The 9,691-nt window shown below is 32.3% G+C and overlaps 1 long non-coding RNA gene across 1 annotated transcript in view; it reads left to right on the top strand.

The window, feature by feature from the left end:
* LOC107575174 (uncharacterized) overlaps nucleotides 1–8,650 on the top strand; it is a 54,662-nt gene extending 46,012 nt beyond the window's left edge. Inside the window, exon 3 of the long non-coding RNA XR_001607817.1 lies at nucleotides 8,590–8,650. This is a non-coding gene — a long non-coding RNA (uncharacterized lncRNA). The remainder of the gene's footprint in view (nucleotides 1–8,589) is intronic.
* Nucleotides 8,651–9,691: the final 1,041 nt, after the last annotated feature.

Raw genomic sequence — 9,691 nt, 5'->3', positions numbered from 1 at the left:
ATCCTGCTATCTAAATGGACACACCATTTAAACAGTAACTTAAACAGACTTAAACAGTACTTATATAAAGCCATGTATAGTTACTACACATTAAAGCTAACACAAACCAGAGGCACCATGGCCATTTAAACGTGCTATTTCTGATTTCTGATCCAAGCGGTTTACAAATGCATATACAGTGGGTACGGAAAGTATTCAGACCCCCTTACATTTTTCACTCTTTGTTATATTGCAGCCATTTGCTAAAATCATTCAAGTTAATTTTTTTTCCTCATTAATGTACACACAGCACCCCATATTGACAGAAAAACACAGAATTGTTGACATTTTTGCAGATTTATTAAAAAAGAAAAACTGAAATATCAGATGGTCCTAAGTATTCAGACCCTTTGCTCAGTATTTAGTAGAAGCACCCTTTTGATCTAATACAGCCATGAGTCTTTTTGGGAAAGATGCAACAAGTTTTTCACACCTGGATTTGGGGATCCTCTGCCATTCCTCCTTGCAGATCCTCTCCAGTTCTGTCAGGACTTATCATCAGTCAGTTGCTTTAAAAAAAGTATAATTGATGTATATAGTGTATATAGTATTCTATTTTAATATTTGTTCATTCAATTTCTTGAATGTTACTGCTAAATACTGTACCTGAAAAATGAAGCACTGTTTGTTTTATTTGTATAGTATGTGTATTTGTAATGTATATCTTTGTTCTTATTTTCTAATAACAAAGATAAAATAATGACAAAGATTTTTATCTTTGCCCACTTTGGCCTAAACGTCTGCCATTCTTTTTTATTTTATATTTTGTTAAGGTGTAAGAGGTGTTATGTTTCTGCACACTTCCATTTTTAGCAAATTAAGAAAACTTTGTCTAAAAACTAATTTTGTGATGGTTTGTATTTTTTGTGCTCTGTATGGAACATCAGTGCCTGTTTAAGTGATGAACTCCCTTACTTATGTTTGTCTTCAGACACGATAACAGACGTTTTATACTTGTGCTACAACTTTTTGGCCTGTGCTACAAAACTTTCAACCTCTGTAGCACCAGTGCTATGTGAAAAAAAGTTAACGTACAGCCCTGTGTATATATATATATATATATATATATATATATATATTTCTTCTGTATTTGTGTATGTATTGTATCAATAGGCAGTCCCTTGTTAACAAAATATGTAAAAAAAAAAACAAAAAAAATCACATACATCAAAAAAATTTGAAATAATAATATATTTTAATTAAATTACTAAAAGTACTACTGAAATAAAAATAAAGCTAAATTGTAATACTTAAAACAAAAAATTACAAAACTACAAAACTACAATTTACACTAAAGATTTCAGATTTCTAAGCCAAGTGGATTACAAATGCAACTTCCGAAAAAAAAGAAAACAAACATTAGGATAAAAAGAGATTTATTATAATTATATCTATTATCGAAAAAAATTCTAATAATACATATAAACTGTGTTTCTCAGCTGGATAAAGCAAACCAGCTTCTCGCTGTAAAATTTTGATGGATGAAGACTGCAATCAAGTTAAAGACGATTGCGTTGGCATACAGGAGTCATACAGTAAGCTTGCGTGATTCTGAAATATTGATGCGCAAACAGACTGTGTATGAGCGCTCTTAACGTACAGATCATTGTATTTAAGCACAGACACATTTTAGTACATTCACGTTGTTTCTACACACATTCGGGATAATGTTTTGATTGTATGTTGTATGTTGCTGTGTTTAGTGATTCTGAATGGATCCGTGTACTGTTGTATGTACAGGTGCATCTCAATAAATTAGAATGTCGTGGAAAAGTAATAAAAAAATAATCACAACAATAAAACAAGGAATTTAAAAACTTTGAAAATGATTTAAAAATTAGTTTAAGAGGTTTCAAATGAATTTAAAACAGTTAAGAATAGAAAATTATTATACATAAAATATAGTGCAATCAGTTCGGACGTTGCACAGTGCTCATTCAATAAATGCATTCCCTGAGGTAAACAAGCTTTGAAAAGAGATGATAATGAGTGTTAAAAGAAACAGAAAAAGACCAGCTGGTTTATACTGGTCAAGAAAACTTGCTAGTTAAGCAAACCAGCATCCAAATTACAACAGATGACCAAGTAAGTGATTTCCCACAGAAGTCAATTACAATATTCACGTCCTGTCGACAGGCACTCCTGTGTGTGACCACTGTGAGACTGATTCATTTATTTGTTCTAATTAAGAGAGGCTACAGTCGGCCCGGCCTGATTAAGCTGTTGATCTTACCGGACGGCTGTGGAGGGCGAGCTAATTAAGAGCAGTCTGCTTAAATAGGAAGGTGAGGAGGTCTAAAGCAGAGTTTTCTTGCTGACCGCCCGTTTTTACATATACAATCCTTTCAGTCGGACGCACACTCTCTAGCCACATTCACATCCATAGCTTCTCATTTACAGACACAAACCTCTCTCTATCTCACACAAGCATCTAGCACTGTCTCTCAAAGAGCTGCATTAATCCCACACTTCACCCAGTGTGCGGGTAGACGCCAGGGTCTCATTTCAAACGCTGTGCCACGTTTGGTCTTTCCCTATGCGTGTGCGTACAGTATGTCACTGAACCTTGGATCCTGTGTGTCAATAATTACTCTTCATTATTTTTCAGTCGTGGACCACAAGCGGCTGAGGTTACTCTGTAGGTAATATCCTGGCTGCTTCTTGTTAGCGTGGCAGAGCAAAAAAAAAAAAACCTAGCATGCCATCCACAGTGAATATGACAGTGCTTCATACATTCTGCCAAAGGAAGCAGAGGATATCAAGCACTAAAGATCAGAATACTAGAGAAAATCCCTCTTTGAAGAGCACCAACCATCAGTTGTGTAGGTGTTTGCTGCCACCTACTGGAAAACAAGTGGTAAAGCGGTATTGTAATATATATATATATATATATATATATATATATAAAAAATGTTTTGGTAATTCTCCTTGTTATTATTTCAGATATAAGATATGGTTGTCAGTGTTGCAACAAAATTAAAATATGTAAAATATAATTCAATTATGAACACATACATTTTTTACAGTATTGTTATTGTTCATTAAATCTATATAAAAAAATATATAGAAATTGTTTTCTGTAAGTAAAATAAAGTTGAAATAAAACATTTAAAAAAAACTTTCAATTAAAATAAATTTAAAAACTTGAACAAAAATTACAAATGTTGCCTTGGCTACTAACTGAAATAATTAAGTTGAAGTTGCTACTAAAATTACTAAAACTAAAACTGAAATAAATTAATTAAATATCTGGTCTATATAGATTTTTTTTAAACTAATAACAATGATAAAAGTACATTACAAAATTACTAAAACTTAAGCTAAAATGTTAATGAAAATTGAAAATATAAAAGTAAATAATAATAATACAATAATAATAAATAGACAATACTAAACTATACTAATAACACTGCTGATGTATTATTATTATTTATATCACATATTTATTCATATAAAATTAGAAGCAAAATATAGACCAATATGGCATGTACAAAACGGCTTTCAATGTTTATTTACTTACAGTACCATAAACAGAAAATGTGTTACCAAACTGACTCTAGTGTTACGCAAACAATTTTGTCCCTGACCACAATCTTTCATCCACTAGATGGCAGTATTTCCAAAGAAATGTATCAGGTTTCCTTATTCCTTTGTGTAGAGTTAGGCTGTCACGTTCTTTGTTGAGATGTAACAATACTTTGTTTTGTTAACTAAACATGATTTCACAATTTTAGATAATTTTTACAGCACAAACTGAAAGAGAGGAGTCAAACCAGACTGAGAGACTTTACTAAAGGGATAAAGTAAAAAAAATAAAAAAATAAAAAATAAATCCCATGTATGATTTGAGCCATGCTTTTCCGGTTTAAAATGCAAACCATTTACCATAATGAATAACTTGTACATCAGAGATTTTATTGCTAAGCCACTTCCCGAGAGAAATTATTACTATTTTTCTGACTAATATGTTATGATTCACCTCGAGGTTCTTCCTCGTCCTAACTAACCATGCTAGTGTCACGTTTGGCCTGCTTAATTGTATCGTGTAAAGCACTATTAAACAAAAGCCTACTGAACTATAAGATATGGTTGTCAGTGTTGCAACAAAATTAAAATATGTAAAATATAATTCAATTATGAACACACATTTTTTACAGTATTGTTATTGTTCATTAAATCTATATAAAAAAATATATAGAAATTATTTTCTGTAAGTAAAATAAAGTTGAAATAAAACATTTAAAAAAAACTTTCAATTAAAATAAATTTAAAAACTTGAACGAAAATTACAAATGTTGCCTTGGCTACTAACTGAAATAATTAAGTTGAAGTTGCTGCTAAAATTACTAAAACTAAAACTGAAATAAATTAATTAAATATCTGGTCTATATAGATTTTTTTTAAACTAATAACAATGATAAAAGTACATTACAAAATTACTAAAACTTAAGCTAAAATGTTAATGAAAATTGAAAATATAAAAGTAAATAATAATAATACAATAATAATAAATAGACAATACTAAACTATACTAATAACACTGCTGATGTATTATTATTATTTATATCACATATTTATTCATATAAAATTAGAAGCAAAATATAGACCAATATGGCATGTACAAAACGGCTTTCAATGTTTATTTACTTACAGTACCATAAACAGAAAATGTGTTACCAAACTGACTCTAGTGTTACGCAAACAATTATGTCCCTGACCACAATCTTTCATCCACTAGATGACAGTATTTCCAAAGAAATGTATCAGGTTTCCTTATTCCTTTGTGTAGAGTTAGGCTGTCACGTTCTTTGTTGAGATGTAACAATACTTTGTTTTGTTAACTAAACATGATTTCACAATTTTAGATAATTTTTACAGCACAAACTGAAAGAGAGGAGTCAAACCAGACTGAGAGACTTTACTAAAGGGATAAAGTAAAAAAAATAAAAAAATAAAAAATAAATCCCATGTATGATTTGAGCCATGCTTTTCCGGTTTAAAATGCAAACCATTTACCATAATGAATAACTTGTACATCAGAGATTTTATTGCTAAGCCACTTCCCGAGAGAAATTATTACTATTTTTCTGACTAATATGTTATGATTCACCTCGAGGTTCTTCCTCATCCTAACTAACCATGCTTATTTAATATTATTATTAATATTATTATTACATAATGTTTTCACCTAAAAAAACAGAAGCCAACAATAGGCCAACTATGCAGTGACTTAGAAAAGGTAAGTCACTATTCATACTATTATGCATATTAAGGCCTGTTTATGGCGATATTTGTCTCACAAATTCTGCTTTAACACTTCTTTGTTTTCATTAGCATAAATTCCAGGAAACAATGACGTTGAGTTGCCCCAGATGAGCCTGTCATGCTATCAGTACCCACAAACAGCTGCTCAGAAGGCAACTACCGTCATTTCCGCTTCAGAAGAACAACAAACAAAAAGAAATGCACAGTATGAGTGTGAGGATGCATTTTCACTACCAAAATGAATTAACTGAATTCTCTGTTGGTGATTCAACACTTTGAAATAGGTGATACATTTAGTGTGTGAAATCAAAATTCCTTGATGGGATGTTTTCTAAAAAAGCAACTGAACAACTTCTAGGCACACATCTTGTCAGATTTACAATTATATATAATATTTTAAATAAGTGTATTTTAAAGTATAACACACGCACACACACACACACACACATACATATATATATATAGTATTTTAAATATGTATATTTATGTATATATATATATATATATATATATAAAACATAATAAAATAAATACTAATTAAATACTAAACAATATTAGATTAAATATAAAAATATATTATTTCAGTATACTTTGATACAACTAGTGTTTTAAAATATTATTACCAAAACTTTTTTTCCTTCATTCGTTCTTCCAAACTGAAACATAGATCTTGACAGAAAGTCAACAATGTCATTTCTCAGAAGCCAAGTCTCTTTAAAACCACAGCAGGTGACAGTATGCGTAGGAGATAAATCAACCATAACGGCCACACAGAAAGATCAGCCATTTTGATTTTTGATTTTCATCAGCCAGCTTTAACACTCTAGGCATATTTTGACAGTCCTTTGAAATAATAAAAATAAATAAATAAGTAAATCTGTCCTGTCAAATACACTGCTGGGATGCAATGTGGGGATCACTGAATGCTCAGCCTGCTCTCTGAATGACAAAGATCTGCATCTGTGTCAGGAGTCAGAGATACTGTGTTCCTGATCGAGCCCCCCGGCAGGAAGCTACAATCCTCCCACCCATCCTTCCCCCTCCTCCTCTTCCTCAGGAGAGAGGACTCTGGATGAACGCTGTGCGTGCAGCGCAGAGGCTCTAAAATGAAGGCTGTACCCACATCCTGTGTTCATGTTCAATGTCTTAAACGAGCACCTGCCTGCCCTGCCCCTCGCCTTCTGCAATTACCCAAAAACTGAAACTGCTGAGGCATTTTCTCTTTTGTTTTTGGGGTTCTGCTTGCATTCGGAAAAGCATGTGTTGGCCCGAAGCACTGCATACATTACTAAAAGCAAACAAAGGCTGCAGAAACAGTTATTGAATGCCATTTAGGTTAGGCCATTTACCTTCCAGCAATGAGGATGTTGAAACTTGGCGGTGCACTTGGAAGCATCCATTGTGTTGTTATTAGAAATGACTCCCTGGGCTGAATATTACACAATCAAACCAAATAGACAAAGTTGGATTAGTTCAGCAACTGATCCAAAAGTTTGTTTTTAAATGGATTTTAATAACAGCCCAGGTATTTTACTCTGGCCTGCTTGGGACACCATTCACAGTTCAGGGACTCTGCCCATATTGGGTCTCTACAAATAGTCACATACATGGGCCAATGTGTAATAAGAATGAAAGAAAGAAAAAAATCACATTTCTATCAATTTTAAAACACATGAGTCAAGTTCTTTGAAATATAAAATTTTGTAATCATGTTGGAATTATACATTTTTGGGAGAAAAAAGTTCATATTTACTAGCAAATGCTGTATTTGATGGCTTCATTTAATGACAAAAAATGTCAAATGGTGGAACCATAACGTAAAGTACAAAAATATATTTTTAAACCTTGAATAGACATAAATAACTTCATCAATGTCAAAAATCATTTACAATTTTAAACTCTTATTAAAGATGAATCATGAATATCTAAAGTAAAAGATCTTGACAGTAACAAAATCTGCTCTTTCCATAAAAAGATAAAAAAATATATATGTTATATATTTAAAACTACCACATGACAATAAAATATTATTGGGTTCTTATTGCTTATTGCTAGTTATGCCACACTGACTCTGATTTACGAATTTTTCCTAATTTAAATATTTTTTTAAAAGCTTCACTAATATCTGAGCGTAATATCTGTGTAACATCTAATAAAAGTGTAACATCTGACAAAATGTGTCTTCATAAAAAGGTAAAAATATGTTATGTTTTTAAAAAGTCACATTACAACAAAACCTGTTCTTACATATTGGTTATCCCACACTGCCTTTGATTTACAAAGTATTCAAAATATAAATATTTTCAAATGACTTCACTACTTAATTGTTTTTAAATAACTAATGTAATAAAATATCTTGATATTAATACAATTTCAAGGAATTTTTTTATTTTTTTATTTTTTTAATGGCACATGACAACAAAATGAGCTCTTCTACAGTATATTGATCATTCCATACTGACTTTGATACAAAATTGCTCTACTGCTTATTTTTAAAGGATTAATAACATAGGCCTAATGTTATAATATAATACTTTTTCAATAAATAAAGAATTTTAGCCTGTTAACTAGACTTTGTTTTCTAATTTAGGCTACAGTCTGTGGACAGTTAGACCACCTAGACATTTTTACCTTACAAAAAAATCAAAAATGCTTTTAATTCACACACTGAAATATATTAATACAACTTTTAATACACCCGTGTATTCAAATCATTCTTGTATGAACTGCATTTTGAGTAACTTCCGGACAAAAACACGCATCAGGTCATGGACCCATACATAACATTACTATGACTGTATAATTGAGAATATCCTTCACATTTTGAGCCATACGTTTGCACACATACATCTTTAACAGTCATGAAAATGTGGACTAAACATGCTGACCTCTGAACTTCACGATATTAAAATAATAATGAAAACAAAGCGCTAAGCCCCCGCCGATGCTCCCCAGGGCTCAATTGCGCAAGAGTTTATCACTTACGATAAGGATCTCATTACACTTCGTTCTTTTACAAAAGAAAAGCGAACCAAAAATGACCACCTTAGTATGAGTATCCCTTGAGTTACTCCTAAAGTTACTCGTCGTGTCACATCAAACAGGGTTTTATCGAAATACACCAGCGTTCACTATTTTTCACCGACAAACGTCCCGGATGTCTGCCAACATTGTAGTTGCGCTCGTTCTTTGAGAGATGAGAAGAGTGCTCGTATCAACGACATGACAAACATTTAAGCTCAGAAAACCTATAAAGATTTTAAACATGCTCCTTACCAAATTGAGTGATTTTCTGGCGGTCCTCGGCACGCGACATCCTCTCGTAGTAAAGTTTTCATACAGCGTGCAACTGTGTTGTTTACAAAGTATTGAGCGGAATCCCGATTGGTCCGGGTCGAGCCAAGGCGACGCCCCGACGCTCAACCCCATCTGACGCGACGCGACAAACTTGTAATCAACGCCGCTTCATTTCACCGCGTCGCAGAGTTGTTCATTATAATAGAACCGTTGTAGTTTGTCGCGTCGCTTGCAGTTTATATACGTGTATGTAGTCAGAGGGTTGCGCTTTGAAATCAACTGTAATGATCATATTTTGCACAAGGTGGTGCCATTGTCAACCTTCTCCTCAAAGTTTCAGGACTAGCAGATTAGCAGATTTCCCATTGTGCTTTATTCGACACAGCAGGAAATCAATATTATGCAGCAAACACAGCAAGAATTCAATGCAACAACATAAATGTATAATACATCATTTATTTTTAAAGTGACATTATTTATGACCAGCAGGTATCCCCATACTTATTACATAATGCAAAATATTATAAAACAAAATGAATAATAAAATAATTATATATATTTTTTCATTGTAAAATATTTACATAACATTTGTTGAACTGCCTTTTATTTATGCTAAATATTTTTTTTAATGGGACTGCTTAATGTCATAAGATTCGAGATTCAAGATTTTTATTTGTCACATACATGGTTATATAGGGAATATATGACCAGCAGTGAAATGTAAGTCAGGTCCGCTCCATGGACAGTGCAATTATTAAAGAATACAAACACAAGAAGATTATATATAAATATAGGTATGGAAAAAGTAAGATAAAAAATAAGAATAAAATAAAATGCACAGGACAGTATACTGTAGGCTTAATAAATATGTAGGTGAGCAGGAATGTACAATAGAAGAATGTGCAAACAGGTTGTACATTGGTAGTTACATAAGAGCATTCCCTGACCGGGAATCGACCCCGAGCCCGAATCCTAACCGCTAGACCACCAGGGAATATAGCGTGTAAATAATAAATATTGTGTCATAATAAAAAATATTGCAGTGGTGGTCCTAAAATGTGAGTTGAACATGTTTATCATGATGATGATG

The sequence above is a fragment of the Sinocyclocheilus grahami genome, unplaced genomic scaffold (assembly GCF_001515645.1).
Source record: "Sinocyclocheilus grahami isolate Dianchi unplaced genomic scaffold, SAMN03320097.WGS_v1.1 scaffold31.1, whole genome shotgun sequence".
NCBI lineage: Eukaryota > Metazoa > Chordata > Actinopteri > Cypriniformes > Cyprinidae > Sinocyclocheilus > Sinocyclocheilus grahami.
The sequence above is the reverse complement of the archived record's forward strand: the minus strand, read 5'-3'. Positions and strand labels throughout refer to the sequence as shown.